The 25,011-nt window shown below is 40.0% G+C and overlaps 1 long non-coding RNA gene across 2 annotated transcripts in view; it reads left to right on the forward strand.

Annotated features, from left to right (window-relative positions):
* The first annotated feature begins 8,945 nt into the window (after positions 1-8,945).
* The window catches only part of LOC122981554, a 39,942-nt gene continuing 23,876 nt past the window's right edge, over positions 8,946-25,011 (forward strand). For both annotated transcript variants that reach the window (XR_006403268.1, XR_006403267.1), the window contains exon 1: positions 8,946-9,405. This is a non-coding gene — a long non-coding RNA (uncharacterized LOC122981554). The remainder of the gene's footprint in view (positions 9,406-25,011) is intronic.

Consider the following 25,011-nt stretch of genomic DNA (forward strand, 5'->3'; position numbering starts at 1 on the left):
ACCAGACTGTACAGATCCAAGTAAATAACAACTTTCACAAATATCTGGAACACAACTCCCAATCCCTCGAGACTCAGTGAGAATAAATCAGTCAAACAATAAAATCTCTTTTTCCCAAACTTCACATCTCAGTACTTCAAACAACCTCCAGTCAAAAAGAGGGTGGATGAGCCAAGTTTCATTGTGTCGTTATTGATACTCTCTATTGTTTCCCAGCCCACTATCTATGCCTATTTTCTCCCTTTTCTCTTTCTTTTTGTCTTTCCTCTTCTGTCTCATAGCCAACAGCTGCATGTTGTTTCCTATATTTCTTTTTAATCAACAATATTATTCCCATCTTCAGGCCTCTGGTGGCCTCACCATCTGTCACTTGCGTGAGACAAGAGGAAAGCAATTATTGAATCCTGGCTTTGAGAAGTGCCCGCCTTCATAAAAGTCCCCTTTGCTTTCCAGTTTTTTTCCTCTAACGTTGCTTTCTCCAGCAGCTATCTGAGGAGTAAAATTTGAAAAATGATGTTGAAACCAAAGATCACCTGTGGGTGCCAGACCACAGAGGCAACACATTTAGAGGAGTTCTGTGAAATAAGTGAAATTAAGGCCTTTTGTTCTGCAGAGGAGATGCCAGGTTTGTAAATCTGATTGTTGCTGATAGGAGACTTTCTTCTTTCTCTTGAGAAGTTTTATGTTTGTTTCATCACTTTGCTTTAAATGCTTTTCTTTTATCAGTCAGATTAAACTTGCCATTTTTAACACTGTGGCTTTGACTCCAAGTTGAACATATCTATTTAAAAATGTTGTCATTTTCCTGGAGGACATGAAGGTAACACTGCATAAAAATTGTTATTATCACTCTGAGCTCTGGAGATTGTTCAACCATTTTACATGTATTTATCCACTGCAAATTCTGTAACAAGCACATAATGCACAATGACACTAACATTTAAAGTACAGACGCTGGTGGTTTTCATGGAAACAGGTGCCAATGGGGAATTCAAATCCAGGCAGTACGAGAGCATCTGAGGGTTATCCTCTCATATGAGTTTCATTACATTCAATGAATTTTCCTCTAACCTTTTGCCATCAATGACTACACCAGCCATGGAAAGTAATTATTAACAGACTGTGGCAACCTTAACCTCTGTCCGCAGGCTTCACCACATGATGGGGAGGCAATTAACAGCTGTTCATTACTGATGAGGTGAAGAAACCAGTGCACCTGCACACTGCATGTGCGGACACATCTAAATGCCATGGACAGATGTGAGTGCAACACACATTCTCACACAATTGACCGTGCACAGTACACTAGCAACACGCTGAGGATGCCGTGACACACAGAACGGTCCTCAGTGCTCTCTGAGGGACACGTCGTTTGTGTCGAATTTAATGAGGGAACATGTACTCATTCCTCCACCTCACCAGGAGTGCTGTTACCTTTTGGTGTGATAAGATTAAAAATTCACACTGTTTCTGCGGAGCTTTGACTAGTACGGCAGCACGCTCATTAGCATTTAAATGGGAAAAAGATAACGCCGTACTTCCCAGAGTCATACTTCCATCACAAAGCTGGCAGACAGAGAAGAAAACTTGTATCTGGCCCTGAAAACTTTGGCTGTTTTTAAATACCTCAGAGCAGAAATAGCTGCACTTTATTGCTAATGTTGGATCATTATGTGCTTTACTGTATGTTGCTTTTATCTACTATAACTATAACAATCAAAATCTTATAGCAGGTCATAACATGTTGCAGTGATGTGATAATGTCCATTTGGAGAAGCTTGTAAAAAATCCAATTTCACATGACAGTGATTTATTAGGAATTAGAGGACATTTGCCTGTTCGTGCACTTGGTAGCAAAACAATAGAAAAGCGTAAAAAACTCCAATGAAAATGCTGACTCTGGTGTCAGTCTTTAACGTGCTGTTTTTGGAACAGGTTCAGGTATTTCTTGCTCATATTAAAGCCACAATTGAGCAATTATTTTAATAAATACACCAATATTTGTCTATTATTCTACAAGTACATTTATGCCTGCAGGGGAGATATTCACTGCATGTTTGGAGACTCCCATTCAAGCTACATATTGTTAGTTTGTAAGTGAACCCAAACTAGAAAAATACTTTGAATTCTTGCTATTTTCATTGGCTTGCCTGATGCTTAAAATGTTGACTTTAACAATTAAAGAGTCAAGACATTGTAAAGCTAAAACAGTCTTTCTGTAATTCTAGAGGATAATGTTATTGCTTACTGAATCAGTAATTAGCCACACATTTATGCTGCTTAGAGTGTACTTTTCTTCTTTCGATTACTCACACATGACATGTCTTTTCATGCACAGAAAAAGCATGATTGAGGATTGAGCTGTACTCTAAAGATTAATGGCGCTCTTTTCTCTATGCGTATTTTTTCCCATCCAGATCTCGCTGTGTTTGGCTGATTGTCATTTTTCTGCTCGTATTTGTTCCTCAGTCTTTTGTCACAGGAGCTGACTATGACTCAGCTGGAGCTTTGCGAGGCTAAAAGTGGGACAGCTGCCTTTTTTTTTTAAATGACACAAGTTTGTCTCATTGTATCTGGCTCACATGTCTCCTCCCTGGGAACGAAAGGAGGAGGGCAGCTGTGGTGGGATGATTTGGTATGAATTAAAGCTGTTTCCTAACAGGCTCCACAGGGTCTGATCCTGTCCCCTGTTTGTCTGGTGGACCCCCTTCACCAGTATCAACCCGAGAAGAGCATGTATTATGTTACATCAGCTCTTTTTACTCCTTGTCTTTTTGTTTTTCACAGTAAAATGTTCTGCAAACAATAACACTGGTTGTATATTTAGCATGACTTTGCGGCTGAAGGTGCCCCCGCCATGCTACCTGTGGTTGGTTGCGGGGGAGTTGTTTAATAGTTTTCCCATGCAACGTCATTGACATGGGCCTCCTGAGGGTCCGGTCTGTCAGTGTTATTCATCGTCGGCATCCAGCCGCAGGTCTCTGGCCAGAAGGAGAGACTGAAAGCTGTGAGAGGAAATGACTATGCTTTTTGTTCTACGCAGTACTCACTGGGCAGGAAGTGGTCAGCATTTGTAGTTGAAGTCAATCTAATGTAGTCTGTGGTCTGATAGGGGAATACACGGTACTTTTGGGTTTTTGTTATAGCAAAGCTCTTTAATAAATTACAGAGTGAAACATACAATTTTGTGTTGTGTTTTTTCCCCCTTTTCAGCTGAAGCACTCAGAAAATGAAGTGTTGGCTTACAAAACGAGACTTTGCTGCTATAACAAAATAATGTTACACCACAACTCATCCATCCCCTCCTCCTTCATCTTCTCCTCTTTTTCACCTTCCTCTTCCTCCTTTTCTTATGATTTTTTATGGAAAGAAACTAATGTTAAATATAAATAAGGACAAGGAGAATTTAGAAGGTCCTGTATGTAGGACGATGCAGATTTAGCCAGTGAAATCTCGGCCTCTCTCTTATTTTAAATCTACAGCCGACAGGGACAGGATTGTGTGTGCTCATGTGAGGTTGAAAGTTTTTACAATACAGTATTTAAAATATATATTTTATAATGCCTGTCTTTAATGTACCCTCCTTTTGCAACGCCTCTGGCTGGCCTATGCAGAGTCCCTTGTCCTTCACCCTTCCCTTCAGCTCCTCCTCCCCCCTCTTTCCCCATCTCATCCTCCTGTCATCACTCGCTCTGATGAGGCTGTGAAACAGGTGGCTTGAGAATTCAAAATGACATAGGAGAGATGAAGACCAAACAGTTGTGTGTGTGTGTGTGTGTGTGTGTGTGTGTGTGTGTGTGTGTGTATGTGTGTGTGTATGTGTGTGTGTATGTGTGTGTGCGTGCGTGTGTTTGTGTGTATGGTGTGTGTATGTGCGTGTTAGAGAGAGAGAAAACAGAGAAAGACAGTGTATGCGTGACAGAAGAAGAAAGTGAGAGGCCACCCCTCCAAATACAATAACAAACAAAATACAAATTTAGTTACTTTTTGTTTTTGTTAACATTTCTCTGGCTGATAATCTCTGTAACCTACAACCATATTTCTTTATACAATATTATACAGTTATTTTGTAAGATTACTCCTTTTGCGTAGATTCTTAGCCTGTTGTCAGAACACACCTAAATTAAATTAAAGTTAATGAAATCCATCTTGATACAAAGCCTGGGCTCTAAATTATCACAGATGAAGAGCTGAGAGCAGTGACAGATTGGATGTTTTATACAAGACAAAAGCATTCATGACTGTGGCTTTGCATTGTTCGGCTAAAACAGATATAGTGACTTGCAATGATAAGAAGAAATGCTTTCTATATAACATAAAGAATCTGTTTAAACACATCTAACAATGACCTAGATGAAAAGTCTTCTCAGCTTTGCAGAAAGAGAGCAAATCTGCTCAGACATCTGTTCCCAGAATTTCCAGCAGCAGTTGTGTTGCAAAAGATCCTCTAGTAAGTTGTCTGGAGACAGTATGTCACATCAAGCGTATATTCTAAACTATGTCTTTCTTTGTGGCTTAGTTCTCAATTTAATTAACTGTCAGTGGCTCCCCGGTCAATCCCTGAAGAGGGTCCTTTAGTCTTATCACTGTCTGCTTTCCCAACAGTGCTCCTTCCTCTCCAACCCTCAAGTTACCGATCGGTCTCACACATTTCACAAAAATTCTGTTTGCTTCACTGTCATATTGTTAGTCAGCTGTGGTTTATTTAGCTCTGGCAGCAAAACAGAAATAAAACATAGTCATCAGAGCACCCTGTGCTCTAAAAGTTACCACAACTTGTCAAAGTTGACGTTTCATGCTTTTTGTGAATTTCTGTTATTTTTATACTGTTATGATGTTGGATGTAAATGTTAAACATGGTCAAAGTGCCAAAACCTGAGATGAACGTATGTAGAAATACTGCCTGCAAGTCAGCTGTGAATGCTTAGTTTGCAAAGTTACCTCTTCTTCCTCCTTGTGATGATGTCAGATTGCTCGCGCTAAGGTCGTTCCATGGATTGTTTTCATTGTCCACTTGCATATTTCGGATCTGATTTGGGCTTGAACATGTATGGACATATTTGAGAAGTTTCCTTTTCGAGTAAAAAAAACAGGAGACACACATGAAATCCTACTACCACTATTTGTTCAGGTAGCCCCCGGAGCCACAGGAAGGGTTTCATAAAGGACTGGTATAAGATAAATAAGGAGTTTTTTGAAGTGTAAAACATGCAAAGATATTCCAGTAGAGCCCCAGAATATAAATATAGACCTGGAAATGTGCATGATGTCCCCTTTAATATGATGGTCAATTTGTGAATGTAAGTGAAAAATACTGACAAGTTCAATAAAACTTTTTTGATATTATATTAAACATTACACCCAGGATCTACCGCATCTTTACAGTTTTATGGTCAATCACAGGGGACAGTGTCCAGCTTCAGACAGCTGCCATAAATGGCACATCTGGCTCCTAATTCTGCATCCCTTGGTCAAAAGTTGTGCCAGCAGTTGCCAGCCAAAGACAGCTAATCTCATGTTCCCTGTGTCGATCTGTCAGCCAGATAATTTGCTTCTATATAAACTTTCAGACCTGCTGCTATGTTGTCCACTGTATCGAAGAGGACTGACACTGTATTTGTATGCAACTGTCATTTTGGGATGAAGGTTCCTTATGTTGCTTGTAACTTACAGAGAGCAGGCACAGTTATTCTATTGTCTCAGACCACATGGATACCAGCTTTCAAATTGTGTAATAATTACAGAATAGATTGGGCAATACTGCAGGAACCAAAAATCCCAGACTCGACGTGTCTCTCCTCTTTTAGCTTGCATAGATATGTAGTACTTCATTGTTTCTTCTCTCTGTGAATCTGAGGATTTTTTAAAGACGTGTGGCAGAGGTTGCACAACCCCTCATCTAGATGTGTTTTTGATACAAACCAACAGGCCAAGACAGTTCAGCCAAGGCTTAGATGCTCCAGCAGTTTCCTTCTGAGCGTATGATGGATGTTGGCCTGCGCGCATAAATTCCACATTAGCACATGCAGTCTAAAGAAAGGTTGACAGATTCAACTGTTGAGTAAATACTCTCGCCTCCACAAATGCAAGGCAAGTTTTTGCTGTTACACAATGTAAACTCTTCAGCATCTCTAGTATATGAGAGTTTTGTGCTGGCTGTAAGGACATGAATACATGCTGTTATACAAAGTTGACAATCTCATCTTCAGAAAAACGAACTGTTACTCAAAATACTGAACTCAAAGTCTGATGCCTGACAGAAGCAACTGACAGGCTGGTGTTGAGTTTGACATGTTCATTCAGTTTTTGTTAGAGGTCTTAACATCACTTCATTTTCTGTGTTTGAGACATTTAACGAACACACTGAGAAGCATACCCTAAACACACACACACACACACACACACACACACACACCTGTATGTACTCACAGACACATAAACACACTGTACGTAAAGCAGCAACACATGTAGTCAGCAATCTGGTTGGAACAGAGGAGGCGATCAGACAGACAGCCCAAGGAGAGGTGGCGCCTGTCATGTGGAATGGATCTCATTAAAAGTATGCCCCAGGTCACACTTTGATGGACAGGGAGACGTCAGTCATCTGCCAACTAGATTAACAGAGACTGAAGCCCCCGTCCTTCCTCTCTGCCCCTTGAGAGCCCGCAGCATACCAAGTGGGTCCAGGCAGACTCTTATGTGTGCCCCGCAGCCTCCATCAAACCTCTCACCTCTGGCTTGCCAATCACAATTGAGCACATCCACCTCAAATCCAAAGGAAAAAAAAAAAAAATCCCACCTGCTGTGTCAAAAGGCAGGTGGTAGGAGACCTTTTCTTTTCCACCTTTTCCCTGGTGTATGAGGTTGTTTTGCAGTCTCAAAGGCCAGCTCTCCTCTGCCCTGTACTCCTACCTTTGTATTTAAAAGAGCCTGTAGAATCCAAACACTTGGCTGAGAGTTGAACATGCTTTTGTCAAAACCTGACATCATAATTCACATACTGCGATACTAAAATGTGAAGCTTGCTTTCGTACAGGTTTAAATTAAGGTACTGTGCCTTGCACTTTCATGTACAGCAAATCTGCACCTCTTTTGGGACCTCTGTATCACTAACTCATTCAACTCATACACAGTTTGATACATTTTGGTGAGGTCCTCCTTGCACAAGGGAAGTGATGCATTTTACATTTCTGCCAGCAGAAACAGTGATTTATATAGAACAAATAGAAGAAGAACTCAAGCAACAAGAAAAATATGGCTGAACAAATAAAGAAAAGATCAGTTCCAACTCCAACAAAAGAAAATAGAATAAAAAAAACACTGATGTAGTGGTGACACAAGGATGTTGTAAAAGAGAAAGAAAAAACCTATAATTTTATATTTAAAGTAATAGCTCAACATTGGGAAATATCCTTATTCACTTTCTTTCCCTTTTGCTAGCAGCCAGTTAGCCTAGCTTAGCATAAAGACTGGAAATAAGGGGGAAAGTTAGCTTGGCTCTGTTCAAAATCCACCTACCAGCACCTATAAAGATCACCAGTCAACATGTTATACTATCTAGTTTGTTTAATTCATACAAAAATGAAAGTGAAAAAAAATACTAGCTTAACAACCTCGACAAGACTCCAGGAAGGCACAGATTGTTGTTTTGGTAGGGATTTAATGAAATAAAACACATTGAGGCTAGCTGTTTACACATGTTTCCAGTCTTTATGCTGAACTAAGTGGGCTGTAGTTCATATTTAGTTTATATAATATTAAACATGCAGGCATGAGGGTGGTATTGATCTCTTCATCTAATTCTCAGCAAGAAAGCGAATAAGTGTATTTCTGACAACTGGAATTCTTCACCAATACCATCAGCAATATAACTGTGAAAATGCAAATCATGGCAGACATTAAAGGAAGCATTCACAATTTTCAAGTCTATCTTTCAAGTCTAAAATAATAGTCAGGTGCCCAAATGAACTTTGAGAAAAAAAGTGTTTCTTTTTCATACTGACCATTAGAGGATCCCTTCATAATGCACTTACAATGTAAGTGATGGGGGCCAAAATCCTCAAGCCTCCTTCTGTGCAAAAATGTATTTAAAAGTTTATCTGAAGTGCTTCAGCCATCCAATTAGTCAATTCAAGTAGATATATTTCAATGTTACAGTTTTTTAGTGTCAAAGTCCCTCTTCTTGTTACTATACTTCCACCACAGCTCAACAGGGAAACACTGTCTGAGGAAACACAAATAGAGAATTTGATGCTAAAAAGACAGATATCCACTTAATATGACTAACTCAGACTGCTGAAGCCTCATATAAGCTTCAGATAAACTTTTAAATGCATTTTTGCACAAAATGACCGTGTGGACACACTGTGGATTTTGGCCTCCATCACTTACATTGAAAGAGCATTTGAAGGCAATCTTTTAATAGCAAGTATGAACAGGAGGAATGATTACAGTGAGGAAAACCTCTTTCATTGTTCATATGGACACCTGACTGTTGTTTTAAGACAAACTTGAAAAATTGCAAACCTATCCTTTAAGTAAATTAAAACTTGCCAAAACCCATAACCCAAACCCATGTTTTCCCTATAAGATCAAGTATTGTCATCTATGGCTTTGTTTTGGTAGGTTGTTTTTTTAATGAATAAATTTCAGGCAAAATCTCATTGATTGCAACATGTAAGATATGAATAAACATAATTTGAATGATTTTAATGTGCAGTATACTTGCACCTTTTTTCTTGTTTTCTTTCTATTTTCGGGGTTGTTGTCTTACAGGAAAAAGGACATGCACTGTAATCATACAGTGACCTACTGTTTATCCCAACATTCCCAAGAGTTCATGTCTCCAGCAATAGACCTGTGGCATGACGCCCAGGACAGGGGCCATGGATGGTTCACTTTGACAAGCATGCTAGTCAAGGCTGTGCTAGCTTCACTCAAAGCAGATCAGGATTCCAAGCCATCTCTGACACGCCGGTTGTTTGACGTAATACAAAGTCCATTTGAATTACGTCTAAATCTGGGGATGATAAAATTGAGAAATAGTTTTGGCAAAAGATGGAAATAATTGGCCTATTTACAGAGCTGAGGATGGGAGCGGGAAAATGTGTCCGTGTTTAATAACCCTCATCAGCAATGCAATTTGTGACAACCCGTGCAGATATATGAAGTATCCCACATTTAATCCATGCTGGAGTCAGACTGGCATGCAGTATGTCATGCTTCATGCATCTGTGCTGATAAAGGCCAAAGGTAGTCAAGACAGTTATGTGGTATCACCTTATATCAAGACAGATCTAAGGCGATGCCGTCTCCACTCTGTGCCCAGCAGCTTCTGTTGAGAGGTCACCATTCTTGAGCATGAACATGTCAATGGATCCACGACTGTAAATTCACCACAAACTGGTAATTAATGCTTTTTTTTTTTTTTTAAAGGGGACATAACATGCTTTTTGTGATTTTCTGTCATTTATATACTGTTGTGATTATGAATGCCTATGTTAAACACAGTCAAAGTTAGAAAACTTGAGGTGAATGTATAAAAATGCTTCTTGTGAGACAAAAGCCCAAGTTTCATCCCGCCCTGAACCCTTCATTTGCAATGTTTTTTACTTTCCTGTTGGGATGTTGTCAGTTTGTTGTGCATGTCCATAAACAGCCAACTGTTCCATAATCTTTGTTGCTGAGGTTGTTTGTGTTGCCCACTCTCATATTGGGGATTGGATTCAGGCTTGGACATGTACGGATGTATATGAGAAGGTGCCATTTCGAGTAAAGAACAAAAAAAAAGAAGTGAAATCCTGCTACTATTTTTAGTTTACGTATCCTCCAGAGCCTGTGGAGGTTGGCTGGGGAAGCTTCCTGAAGCTGGCCAATCAGAACAGAGTGGGCTCATCAGGAGGGGGACCTTAAAGAGACAGGAGCTAAAACGGCCTGTTTCAGACTGAACTGAGGGGCTGCATAAACTATCGGTATAAGTTAAATTAAAGAGTTGTTTGACCAGTAAATTATGTAAATACTGTATATTCCAGTAGAGCCCCAGAACAGAAATATAGACCTGGAAATGTGCATGATACGTCTCCTTTAAACTGAGTATCAGCAGATAAGTTTTAGAACAAACTGAAAATCTGTTGGCATGCTTTAATAAGTCACTGGAGAAAAATAAAGGCCATTGGCTGAGGGGTCAGAAGGGCTCAGAGGTGGATGTGAAATTAGCCTTTTTTTTCTGAAGGATTATGACATCTTTGCAATATGAGCTACCCCAGAGTACCATGGAGGGACTCCCCTCCAGAGGCTTCTTGGACCTAGGTCACCAGGCTCTGACATGACCCCTCACCTCTCCAGCGTTTACTTGCCCAACCAATGTTATGTAAACTGATATGTATGGGAAATGTTAAGTGGCATGTGCGCTTTGTTGTTTTTCTTTGAAATGTCTTGAAGACTGGGTGAAGCTTGTCAATTTGTGTACAACATGGTAATTAATTAGTTGAGGTTATTAGTATGATATGGATTAAATTCAAATGAGAGCCTTCAGGGGCTTAGATTCCTGAGGAGCTGTAGACCTTGGTGCTTTCTGTACAGCGAGAGATAATGAAGGGAGGTTGAACACAATGCAGCAGTAATCACAATAAATTTGCTAATCCCTTCCTGAAAACAGTAGGAGAAAACCCCACATGCAGCTTTCCCTGAGGCACAAAGACTCGCAGCAGCCAGATTTCTTTGGTCCCTTCTGGATTGACATGCCAGCAATAAGGTTTGGGGGGATGTTGGTGGAAACCCCTTATTACCCAAACAATGACAATCAAACCTTTAAATGTCAGGAAACTGCTATTTGACAGAGTAAAAGAGGAAAGAAGGATGGTGGGATGCTTTTAGCAAACCAACAAATTAGCTGACCTCACACTGCATTCCAAGGGTGAGTTAAGTCAATATGGCTTTAGGTGTCTATTGTGATAGAAACCCCATATAGAACTACAGGCATCAATATGTGGAGGGTGACTGTGGGAATTTAAAATCTACATAGAGACAAGGGGACCAATAAGCTGTGGTGTTATCCTCATACAAATAAGCAAACAGCATTGGGGACTTTAAATTCAGACACTGATGAGACATAATGGCATTGTGCAGTTTGTGATACTGCAGTTAATTGTTCATTAATATAAGATATGAGGTGGTTAAATGTCACACACAAATACTGAAATGCCAACAGCAAAAAAGCCACATTTCTATAAATGGCACAGTCTCCTGATTCCTCAGAGGTGCTAAGTGTTGTTTTCTACACCACTGCATAGATAATAACACATTTTAGGTATAGCAGTGAATTAAACAGCATGATAATGCCAGATTCTTTCAACAAGTAATTTTTTTTCTAGTGCTAATAGATACTCAGCTGGACTATCTATATCTGCATCTTTTTCTCATTAAAATTTGCTGGGGAGCCTGCATGTATTCACAGCAGCAGAGAGGGAGCGATCAAGTAATCAAGCTCCTGCCTCTTGCAGGTTGTTGCCATACTCGCGTTCCCCTCATTTGACTGTCACTCAGCGAGATACCGCTTTCTGCCTCCCCCTTTAATCATCTGTCATCCCTGCTAATGCAAAGCGACTGCCAGGGCCATGTAGGAAATCAGCCACATCTTTAGTGTCACTTCTCATTAACATAAAAAGTCAGGTGAGAGAGGAGCACACTCATTTACTGTATATCCACAGGGACCCGGCTAAACCTCTGACAGGGAATTTTTCTACTCCCAGTAAAATGATGGGCATTTCTTGTGGCATGGCATTTTTTCAAAATTAACCTAAAGTAATGTCCTATGTGTGACAGTTGGAGCCTCTAGCTGTTCTGTAATTGGATCCTTGTCTTGACACTCGCTAGCTGCAAAGATTGTTCCTGCACCTTCCCTAGTCCTTCCCTGTCCCTGTCTTTTTGCAGATCTTTCTCTCCATTTCTCTCCACACAGCTGGAGCGGAGCTTTCCTGCCTCACCCACAACCAGCTCTCAGGCACAGCTGTGCTCTCTGCCTGCTGGTGGGTTCAATTTTTAATATTAATGAAGCCTTAGCAGATTCAAGCCTGACGCTCACCTGCAGTGCAGCGTACGAGCGAGCAGAAAGGAGGGAAACCTCGTTCATGTTTGACAGCCCACCGTGGAGAGAGAGCTGCTGACACACTGATGTTTTCAGCCTAAGTCTCTCCCTCATCAACCCTACATGTATGTCACCCCTCTGTGCAGCAGCGATGGTTGAAAGCCCGACATGTCAGAGCATCAGAGCACATGTGGGGTGATATGTGTTCACCTGTAGCAACATTTGAATATACTGTACATGCGTGATCATGCTTTCCTCTCTCCAGTCCCAATTGAGTTCTGTTACCATGGCGACGTAAACTGTACAACACTCTCTGGGATGCCTCTCTTGCAGCGAATCTACAGGCACAGCACAATCGCACAGACGCATGGGCTCTAGGGGCATATGGAGAAAGCATGCGTCTAAAGTGGATTCATATTTTTCAGTCATTATGCTGCAAGTGCTTTAAGAGAGCATAGCGTTAGACTTACTGCAACACTTTTGCAACAAGTGAAGGCTAACCTAACTGGCATGATGAACTCTGAATTCATGCCCCGACATGAAATCTGTCAGCACGCCATGCCTTTTTACCTCCAACCCATGCCCATGACATTAAGGATGCCCTACATATTAAACTGGTCACGCTCTGAATTGGGGTTATCCCTGCACCCACTCCACCAGACCACCCTCTGGTTGTCTCTCCTTATGTGCACAAACAACCCTATTTGTTGTGGTAACAAGGCTATTTACAAAGAGGTCGACTAATCCACTGTGGGCTCATCCCTGCTGTGCTGGCACACATATGAAATGCCTCAGGACACTGTCGACTGTCTGGTCATGCCTTTGCATCCAAGCATTTCTTTATATCTGAGTACCTTCTTGGCCCATTAAACTAACAAGCAGACAGCCATCACTTCCTTGACTTTCACTCACTGGCATTAGCTTGTGTCACCAGTCAACTTCATGGGTGCGTGTGAACATGCTCATCATGTTATTCTGATAATCCTGCAGTAATTTGACCCAAATACAGCATCAACTCCTCAGAAATCATCAGTCACATATACAAATAGCCATATTAATATAGTTTACATTTAAAATAAATACATTTTCTGTTTTTTTAATTATTCTTTTTTTCTCCACTGTAACATAACAACTCACAAAACCATGAAATATTAAAAATACATCTTATACTAGTTCAAACAGTAGTAGATAATTTCTCTTCTCTAGGACCTCCTGATATATCATTCCCCATGGAGCATTTGAATGAGATGATACATAAAACAGCCACATATGTCTTTTTACGAGTGTAATAATTCAGAGGAGTGTGTTGATATGATTCTGCAAAGGACTGAGCTACCTACAACATGAGTCGGAGGTATGAGGATGTCACTGGCCAGAGGCAGCTGACATGTCCTGTCAATGTGACCTGGCACGGTCCTGCCTCCCGAGACACAGCTAAGCCTAAGTGCAATCACAGCCAAAGTCCTACGCTTCCCAGCCAACACAGGAAGCACAGCTAAAACACACACACACACACACACACACACACACACACACACACACACACACATTCCAAGATATACATGCAAGGTGGTAGCCTGTTAGTTCCCCAAACCTTCCCCCTTTGGAATACTGTCACCTGTTTAGTGTTTCCATGGAGACCAACCACACTAATGAGGTAGGGTGTGTGTTTTTGTGTGCTAATATGCATATGTGTTTATATGCAGGAGGGGCAGGTGTCGTTAGGTAGGGGCAGGTGACAGGAAACAGCTTAGTGGGTTATTACAGCTGGGTTTGTCCTCACTGCAAGACTGACTTCATCTGTAGCAGAGCAGATGAGAGTCTAAATCCACTAATATTAAAAAAAATACGCACACCAAAATGTTAATATTGCATATGTGTGTTAGTTAGTTCACTAAAAGGTGAACTTTTTAAGATATCCACTCATAAACAAAAAAGTAAATTACATTTCTTACCTTGATTGTGACGTCAGATGTGACGAATCGTATATCCAGAGAGGTGGGATAAAGGAGGGAAACACTGCGCAAACATGTGAACCTGCAGCCAATTAATAGTGGAGATAAAGCAGATGGCTCATTTGGCTGCTAAAAAAGGATTTTCACTCACTCCCATGACTTTGAGAACTTGCTGCCTTGCTGCCTAGAACCTCTGATGAGTCAACTTTTTATTGCTCACCAGAGATATAGATATTTAATTGACATCAGAATAAGAATGCAGCATATGTCAAACATCATCAAAAAAGTAATAATCATTTTGGAATTAGCTAACACTATTTGTAAAACCCATTGAAACAGCATATGAACAATGGTAATGATTATTCATAGTTTACATATTGTGCCTCTTGGTAATTTAAATCCCACAGTCATGTGTTTGTGTTCATGTTCTGACAAGGGCATGAGTTTGTCACCTAGAGGTGTTGACAATGACATGTGGGAGTGGATTAGGGGAGTGGATCAATGGAATAAAACAACACATGTTAATCTAATGGCCTCCGGAGAGTATGAAGAGAACAGTAAATGTAATGAAATGTTGGATCAATGACCTAGTTCATCTGTACTGTACTGAGGCCACACGGTTCATATAATGTGATCCTGCAAAAACAAAACAAAAAAAGCAAAAAAAAAAAAAAAAAAGAAATGTTAATGCTCTGTCTGTGTACTGTTCACTGGTGTTCACATAAGAAGATGATGAAGAGGTTATTATATACTGACACTTCTGCAAACTAGCCAACAAATACTTACATATAAGCTGTATCTTCATTGGATAAATACAGACAAAAATTGCGTACATCACAGAGACTGTTCTCTACATTCCACACCTTTCTCAAGCTCTGAAACCAGGTCATGTAATCAAAAACCTGGAGCAGAAAGCCCACAGCCCACATCAGCTCTGCCATCTGTGAAATGGGGGCCCTCTTCCAAAGCAGGATGACCAGACCCCAGGTGCAATGGCCACCATATCTCTCCTGTTCGGGAAAAAAGTCTATTTTGTTCAATACAGTTTGTGTATGTGTGTCTGTGTGTGTGGAATGAACTTCCCCTTTTCAGTCGGTCAGACACCCATAGGATTTATGCTCAATAAACTCTCTGCCCTTTGCACTTTAAAGGAAGTCCATCTGCTCTGGAGAGTGTTGAACAGCCTCAAGGCAGCTTGTGAGATGCGTGCGTGCTGTATGGCTCACCTCTGACGAATGTGCAAAGATTTCCACTTCCTAAGCGGCACGTTCTTCTTTTCCAGATCCACTCAGGCTCTGTGACATGTTTAGCATTGCCTGAAATTAATGTCTGAGGCGCTGCAACAAGAAGCTTCAGGTAAAGGTCATGAGACCTCGGGGGGAATAAGCAACAGCTGAGGCAAATGATCATTCACATCTGCTGTACTACTTTAGAGTAAATTTGAGTTTAAACATAATGAAAAATCCCATAATTCTTACATTGTTTAGAATTAACAGCTGCAGCCATGTAGCTACTGTGCAGGTCATCACCAATGTCTTATTTTCTGTCATACCAGCTTATAGCAGCTTATGTTGGTAGGTAAGTTTGCTGTTTGCTGTATACCAGCCTGAAGGGAAGAAGTGTGAGCAATTATTGCTTCACATGTGATACTTATGGCCAGCTACAGCTCCATAGGAGATGTAGACAGCTTAACATGGCTGTCAACATGATGGCATATTATTTGGTGTTCCTAGCATCCCATAATCCCTCTGGATCCTTCAACACACAGCCTGGTAGGGGAGTAGCAGGGGAGGCAATGTTGGCATACTGGAGGGTTCTTTTACTGTACATTTGATGCTTAAATACGTTCTGTATCAGTTACTTCAATACTATCAAATATACGATTTAGAGAATACAACCTGCACCTTACATGATGACAGGGCATACATGAAAAAACAATAAAATTTAGCATCTGCCCATTGTGTCCATTGGTTATTTGAAAATAAAACCTCACTATAACTGAAATAAATATAAAGCTTTTGTGAATTCATATGAAAAAAAGATGCACATATAAGACTTACGACTTACAATGCCCTACTGAAATGGAAGTTTAGCAACTTAGCATTTTCTTCAGATTTTAACCACCATGTAATTTTAATTTTACCACAGGAAAAACTAATCTATCAGACACAGTGCTAACCTAAATACTAATAATTTCTCACTGAAAACATTACATGCAGTACACTGGTACTATTGAACATCAAACCATCTGATCAGTCATGTACATATTCCCTGCCTGTCGACATTTTTATTGAAGTGATTATTCAAGCGGAAAGTAACTATTACTTCTATAAAGAAACAGAATGGCAAATCAGTCAGCATTACTGTACATTACATTATTTCAGCTGCTAGAATATTTGTATTGTACGTAGCTATTTCAGCTATTTCAGCTATTTCAATACACACAGGTCTGGAATAAAGCCATTTTAAAGTGTTACAAAACTTCATCAAGCTTCAAACTTGAAGCTGGAATGAATAACTTTATTTTCCATCCAGAACATTCAGACTGTTGTGATACCAGTATATGGTGACTAATTTGTCCTGTCACTGTAGATCCGCTACTCTCTTCTTCCTCTGTCCCAAAGAGAGTAACACCGTAAATCAAAGCCTGACGAGCTGCCTCATGCTTTTAAGGAGATCACTGATGACATTGTTTCACTGTTTACTCTCTTTGGGCTGGGCGTCACAGAACAAAAGATTAATGGGATTACCCAGGGTCTGTCTCCCATGTGCCTTTGAGAACAAAATGGCCTGTCCACACCAACTCTACCTGGAGGTCTGGACCTTGTAATCAGCTGGTTGAGGGCGGGTAACACACTGTTGACGTCTGTTGCCTTAGGAATCTCAAGGCTGCAATGTAAAGCAGCCTTGACTGTTGTTTATAGCAATGTGTTGTATTATCCTGTAGTGCAGTTTAAAATATGGATAACACACACACACACACACACACACACACACACACACACACACACACACACTGTATATACAGTACAATTTTATACATTTAGTACATTTAAAATATATATATATATATATATTTTTAGATGGATCATCCTGGCTGATGCTCAGACAATAGGTGTTGTTTACAATCTGGTAAACTGTGATCTTGTTTACATATTATCTAGATTATTAAAGAGTTGGGCCCATAGCCCATATCATGTTTGGGATGATCAATCAAACTCTTGCATAGTTTCTGACTCAATATTCTAAATTGAAAAAGGATTTAATACCCAGACTAGTAGTTTAATGTGGCTTTACCACAGTTGGTGTTAGCCAGACCCACTATAAATGTGGCGACCATCTATTTGCTCTTAAAAGATCCTCATTTGCTGAAGCCCAGCCTCACAGACACATTTTTATTTCCCAAATGTTCATTTGATACAGTGACCCATATTCCAAAGGATTCAGTAGGCTTGAAACGAACAAGGTCGTACAACGTGTCCACATCTGTGTCCAACCAGGTCTAAAGGCAAAAGTGTTCATATTTGTACTGAATGGCCATATGCACAGGTCGTTATAGCCTTCCCCTGACTGCATCCCTCTGCATCCCTTTGTTTTTAGCGTTTCTGTAGTCTTGACGAAATTAATTGTACAACATGCAGACGCTGTTAGACATTCCATTAGGCACTGCATTTGAAGCGTAATGAGGTCTTATGAACCATAAAGGAGGCCATCCTTGACCTTAGTCTATAATAGGGATGGGACCATAATTGTATCTCCATTAAAAACACACACACACACACACATTAACAGTTATCACATTGCCACAGGTTTATGTTTTCACAATAGCAGTTTTATTGCAACAAGCAGCTCTGAGCAGGAGCACCTCTTACAATCCTCCTCTCATTCAGTAGACACAAACATTGTACACTGAGACATTACATATAATGCTGTTTATCTTATTTAATTGCAAAAGACATAATACCCAATATTCTATTGTGGAGGAGTCTGTGTGTTTTTAACCACTCATTATTTTGTGGAAATTACTGTTGTTTAAAATAGGCTAGTTTTACATTTACTTCTGAAAAAGTTGTACACTATTATGTTAAAGTTACAAAAAAGAAAAAAAAACCTTGCTTGTGCTCATGCTGTTATTATTCAAGGCCCTTTCAAACACAAGCCGTTTCAGTACCGTTCTGATATATTAGGAGAGACAGACTTGTTTCACAGCCATCAAGCTAAAAGGACACTTTCACAGGGGAAAGGTGACCGGTTCAAATGCTCTCCAAGCCCCTGCACATGTGTGGTAAAATATATCACCGCTGCAAGAGAACTGTCAACCTGTGTCAGAATTAATCAACCTTAGTGACACAGACCCAGTCAACTGCACACATAAATCTGCACATGCATGAAATTCAAACAAACATTTTTGCTGATGGAAGGCCTTGTAGATGGGACCAGTATTTTGTGTAATGTAGGAAAATGCTATTCAAAAATGAGAAAACTGCCAAGACAGCAATGGCTCATGTACATTTAAAATAAGCGTCTCTACCAGAGGGGCCGCAATGTTTACTGTGGCACTTTTAATGCACTGGCAGGAGTCTAAAGGAGAGGGATATTCTTCGGAAGTGTTTACAGCTTTACTTACTTCTCCCCCTGCGCACCGAGGGTCTCTAATTACAGAGTCCTTCGCATACTGTCCATGCTTACCCCTCACGCTTCGATGCGCCATTCACACACGGTCTCTATGAGCTGAAAACATAGCAGCCACAGCTGTTGCAGTGTCATCACAGGCTCATCCAGCAGCATGAGGTCAAAGGTCAAATACAGCTAAGTTTATGTTTACATGGACATGCCAGATATTGTCATTCGGTTTAATTATAAGGAGGATTACGTTGTACAGTATATGACCAAAAGCATCTGCCTACATACATTTAGGTAATTTGGTGTGGGGCTGTTCATAGTTCAGGTTAGATACCTTATTTCTAATTAAGAAAAATCTGCATCAACTACATCATACACTGATATTTTAAACAATAGTGCACTTCCAACTTTGCAATAAGTTTGAAGAAGGTCTTTTTTTTGTTTCAACTTCGACTAAAATGCCCCAATGAACAAAGCTATGTCCATAAAGAGATAGTTTTGAGTTTAGTGTGAGTCCTGACCTCAACCTCATCCAACACCTTTGGGATGAATCGAAATGCCAACTGCAAGCCGTGCCTTCTCACCAAATATTATTGTCCAACCTAACTAATGCCCTTGTGGCTGAATGGGAAGTCCCCTCAGACAAGTTCCAGCATCTTGTGGAAAGCCAAGTGTATTAGCAGTAGCAGTATGTAAATGTTCACAGTTCAGGAATGAGTAATCATATACAGGTGTAATGTACGGGTGCCCACAAAACTTTTTTGCGATGAAATGTCACATCATGATTTATGAAAAATAATAGCATTTTCAACAAAATGGATAATACGCAATTAATAATTTTGACAAATATGTTGTCACAAAACTATTTTAATCATCAGATATGTGTGATTGGGTGGCTGGTGTGATAACCTCTCCCTGGGAGAGTCAGGAGGAAAAACACGGCTGCTCTGGCTGATCGGAACATCAGTGTCGGGTCATGCATTCTTGTTTTTTTTTTTTTTTTTTTTTGCTTGACAGAAAGCATGTCCAACAAAAGTTGCTCCAAAGTCCCAGGAGTATTCTCTCAAAATGAATAACATCATCTCTCTTGAACTTTGACTCTCTGGCGTGCTCAGTTGTGATTGTTTTGCCCTCATTGGAGTATGATTACACAAGGCTCTTGATTTTAACAGGCCTCCACTTTATTTTCAGACACACCGCTGGGGATGAGGAGATGAATTGTGGGGAATGTTAAACCTCAGGAGAACACTACTCTTGCAGCTCCCTTCCTAACAATCGCACTTAAGTCTGTAAAGTCATGACACCAAACAAGAGTGATATGATATGATATAATGTAGCTGCTCCTGGGTGGGTATTTGTAATCTCAGGGAGATTCATAACATTAGATTTTGTTGCAAAGCTGCAGTGGTTTGCTAAATGCAAGTGAACAGTGAATGCCTGGTAGAACCCTGACATACTGTTTCCCTGTGGAAAATAAAATTAAGGCAATTGGATTAGAACAATAAAGGCAATGGTTATCATGGTGCAGCCTTTTAACTACTCAATTATGCTTGAAACATGAAATGTCAGCTTAATAGAAATGGCTGGGTGTTGCCTCAATTAAAAATATGTTCCAACATTTTTAGCAAGTTGAAGCAGAGGTGAGGTCAGGAGATCTACTGTGGCACCAGACAACTAGCTTTCTTAAAACAATTTCACTGTAAAATAAATACATAATTTTGGAAGATAATCACCCTTAGTTTCTACTTAGAACACATATGCATTTATTAGAAATTTAGCTCTCTAAAATCAAGAATTTTGATGATAATTGATGCAAGATGATCTAATTTGAAGAAAACACATTTGTAATATAAATTTGGTCTACAATGAAAGTGATTATAATTTAAAGAGAGATCCATAATGTCAAACTGTGGTTCCAGGGTTGTCATGATCCTAGGAAACAAAATTTTTAACTCTTGCATGAAAATCACATGGTCTGCTCTACCTCACCAGTGACCTTTTAGTTGTGTTCACTTGCAGATATCCGGGGCTATCTCCAGTTTCCAAAGCAGAAGCCGATCATGTCTGTGTACTTGTCTGTTAAAATGGTTGACCTCTGACCGCTGCAGTAAACAGACTTATTGGGTTATGTCTGTTCCTCCTACAAGTGGAGAGGTCTTGGAGCCTGAGGACGCCACCGACGAGACGGCAAGGGGTCAGGAATTAGCAGACAGGGCAGTGGGATGTATTAACAGCAGAAAAAATGCAGCTGTCTAAGGTGGTAAAAGCATGGATCCCTCTATGAAGGTGAGCAGGATACTCCAAATTAAATAAAATAAGGCATTATTAAGCAAGCAAAATTATAATTTTGCAACTTCAGCATCCATTAGGTGGCCAACTGAATTCGTCCAATCAGTCAACAATGTCATGTGATTGTTTGGAGTCTTGAAGAAGTATGTCTGTGTGTATTTACATATTTTTTGGAGGTGCTTGCTAGTGGGGTCTGCTCCTCATTGGAATGGTGAGGTCCTCCAGCTGAAATGGCTGCTATTAAACAAACAGTCAAGTAGAAAGGCATTTGTTTGCAGAAGCATATCCAACAGCAGTTCATTAGCCTCGGAGAACCTGCCAAATTCTTTTTTGTTTGGAGTACACAGCTGGCCTAATTTGATCGTCAAAACAGAGGTTTAGATCAAATTTCGCACCCAGATATCCAGAGAAGGACAAAGATGACGGCGCAGCTAATGTAAGGGCCAAATAAAAACTCACAAATTAAGGGCTGCATCCATGAATGATTAATTTACAAACCAAACCTGAGGCTGACCGACAGAATCAAGGTTTTATAGGAAACAGAGTCATCAATTGTGGCCAAGCATTTCGTTCTAAGGTCTTTCAGAGCTCCAGTCAGAGCACCAGTCCTCCCGCAACCCCTGCAAGCCTCTGAGTTGACATCCCCAAGGGAACCTTCAGCCCATGTCTACACTAATTGTTCATTGATACAGATAGTGATTATCTGTGCTTACAGGGTAATTATGTTGTGTCAGAGTCACTAAATCAGGGTTGGAATGAGGCTATCACAGTGTTGGCTCTCTTGGGATTAGATGGGGTATGTCTGGGCCACTGCCTTATCTCGATTCCACTCCTGTCCTTATCTCCAGAGCGTGAGCCTGGAGAGAAACAACAGCCGGGCTACAGCCAAAGCAGACAGATAGTTAGAGTGCCAGGCATGCAATGTAAAGACACAGAGTGAGAGAATGATCCAGACAACACACACACACACACACACGCACAGAAATGCATGGCTCGTTTTGTTGTTTTTGTGTGCGCCAGTATGAACAAACGCCATTCCACACTGGAAGATGAAAATTTCCTTGTGACAGAAAACAGTTTAAATTGAACAAATTAATTAAAATTCGGCTGTGAATTCAACTCCAGCATCTAGTCAGCCCTGGTATTTTTTATATGCTTCACCAGGCTTTATACACAGTCCAAGAAATACTGACTAAACTGGTGGTCGAACCATTTTATGGCTGGGTGTTGTGACATCATATCATGTGGTGTTATATAGAGCCTGTGCGGCCACAAAACCAGGCCAAGATTGACAGAGAGCCACAATTGTTTTAGCCTCCATTTGTGAAACTGAATGAGAGCCCACAGCCCAAAACAACACCAGCACAAAGACTGCAGAGAAACCATTACACAATAAAAAGTCACTTTGTGCACTTTTGTTTATTTCAGTGCATAGATAAAATGATATATATTTAAAATGACCCAAATGTCACTTAGTGATCTGTTTATAAAGGCAACCACAGTTTTGATGTACTGTTTATGAAAAATTAACATTACATCCTTTACAATATGCTCTTTGTATACCATCCCTCAGTGTGTGTGTGTGTTGTGTTGGCTCTACCAGTTCACTGTCTGCAGGGGTGCCTGTCAATCAGAGCAGCGGTAAGTGAACCGAAGCCCCCACACAGAAATTACAAGTGATAATTATTCAGAGGCAAAAGGTTTGCCTCTAATTGAATTTCCCAGTGACATTCAACATGGATTTTCTAAATCGAGAGTGTTTTTTTTTTTTTTTTTTTGAATCATGAATACCCTCTTTCATTTGTATCTCATATCTGTGTGGTTTATTCCACTCTCCACTTTATACCACTGTGAAGGGATTACCACTAACAATGTTGTTGGCATACAGCACATTGCATTTTCTATTATTGTTAGTCTTAACTTTTTCTTTCTTCTGCATCTGAGAATAAAGGGAAAAACATCTTCATCAATATGAACCATTGTAATTTTTTAGTTTAGTTAGTTTAGTTTCACCTGCCTATTCCAAGTTTGCATATGTATATTATGCTGTAATATGAAGTCCACCAGCCTTTTAAAATATTCCTGTTTCAAAAGTTGCTTGCTTATGCCATGCAGAAGTACAGTATAGTATCTTTGCAAAATGTGGCAATTATGATAAATGCTGAAATTATGTCTGAATTCTGTAAATCCCCAAATTAAGTTCTTCTTCTTTTTTTTTTTTTTTACATTCCATGCCCTTTAATTCTCACTTTCTACAATATTTGTGCAAGGCAACTACAGTATGGTAAAGTACGGGTAAGATGGTGATTATGACAAATAAAGTTTGGTTAAGATATGGTTAAGGTTAGGCACTATTCGACCATCTAACAAGCCCTTTGATTGGAGCATACTGGCAATTTTGCAGTACTCACCACCTTGCCACACAAAGGACACACTACTTCCTACATTGGTACTTAAGTTTGGTATTAGACATGAAGATGAGGTACCGAATCTTCAATATTTATATAATTTCTATGGGTAATGGGCTGCAAAAAACTGGGTTGCAAAAAACATATAACAACAGCATAAAATCAATAGATTCCCAAATATCTTGCAAGTTAGAAACCAAAAAAAGGGTCAAAACTATGCACTCAATCCTGCCATGGTGAAACTAATATGGATTCCACATGTCAAATGAAGTCACAACGTTCTTTTAAATGAAGTCAGAATGTTTCTCGTCATCAAAATATAGAAAGTTTTTATGTACAAGGAAATTTTTCATAGAATAACAATCCTCAAGTCCGTGAATATAACTCTGTATGCCCTTATATGTTTCTGTCTCTGCATCTGCACAGTGTTACAGCTACATCTTCTCTTGACAACTTTCAAGTTCTAAAGCATCTGCTTAGCGATGACAGAAACTTCCCACGACCCTGCATCCATTCTTCAAATACTCTCGTCCTCCCTCTTCTCTTTGAGGTCTTCCTTCCATTTTAGAGCATTAAGAAAGATGATTTTTATCTGGCGTTAGCTCTCTCTTGTGTCTCTGGCAACAGTTCAGCTTTAATGGGAATCTTGAGAATTGAATAACCTTGCAGAAACCTATAATGTCACTTGGAGCACATCCTCTTGGCTTGGGACGTTACATGTAAAATGTTGTAATATGTTAAGGGACCTGCACTTGAAGAATTTATACTCAAACCTCCCATATCGCTCATGGCTTCATACTTGAAGTTTAAAAAACAACACATGGCTCCTGTGATATCAATGCAGCTTAAACTCACTTTTGCTGAACACTGGCCACAATGACAATGAAGGGATAGTCGTCAAATAAGAGCAACAGTAATACAAGTAGAGAAAAATCATTAAGTCAGCATAATAACTCAGTATCATCAGGATTGTCCAGCTCAAGTTTGCTAACATTAGCTTACATTAGCTAGGGATGAGTACAAGTATTAGATTAATCAATTGCTAATTGGATACCTGATTGATCTTTTTCCCCCCATTTGTTCTTTTTTCCTTTGGTATACATAGATTGTCAAGTTTCTTCAACTGGTGTATTTTAGAGTTAGTCAGCACTTCAGGAAGCCCAGTTCAACCTACAGGAGTTTCTGACGGCTCATGTAACGTGTTTTACTGCCATGAAAGAAATGAATTCCTGACAAGTGAATGAGTGGAAATTGTCTGCCGACATCAACTGCAGAAACATGTCGAGGACCAAACTGTCTGTCAAGCAGCCAAGAACTGCTGGTGCCACAGATGTTGAAGAACTCAAATAGACAGTATGAAAAATGCTAACAGTCAGAGAAAATAATTTTGACAACTTCAAAGAGCCTGACAAGAGAGTGTTTTTGATGGATGCACAAACGTGGGACTTACGTTCGGCTTTAATGGAAGTACATGTATTTCATCACAATCAGGGTCATCAGATATATGGATCAAATTGTTCAATTTCTTTTCCATGCATTAATTTGATCTGGAATTTAGTATATTACATGAATATTCAGCCGGTGAAAAGAATCACCGTCAACATCTCTGACATTAGCCACCATAAGCTACAGGTCACACCAGAAAAAGGCA

This window comes from Thunnus albacares, chromosome 4 (assembly GCF_914725855.1).
Source record: "Thunnus albacares chromosome 4, fThuAlb1.1, whole genome shotgun sequence".
NCBI classification, from domain to species: Eukaryota; Metazoa; Chordata; class Actinopteri; order Scombriformes; family Scombridae; genus Thunnus; species Thunnus albacares.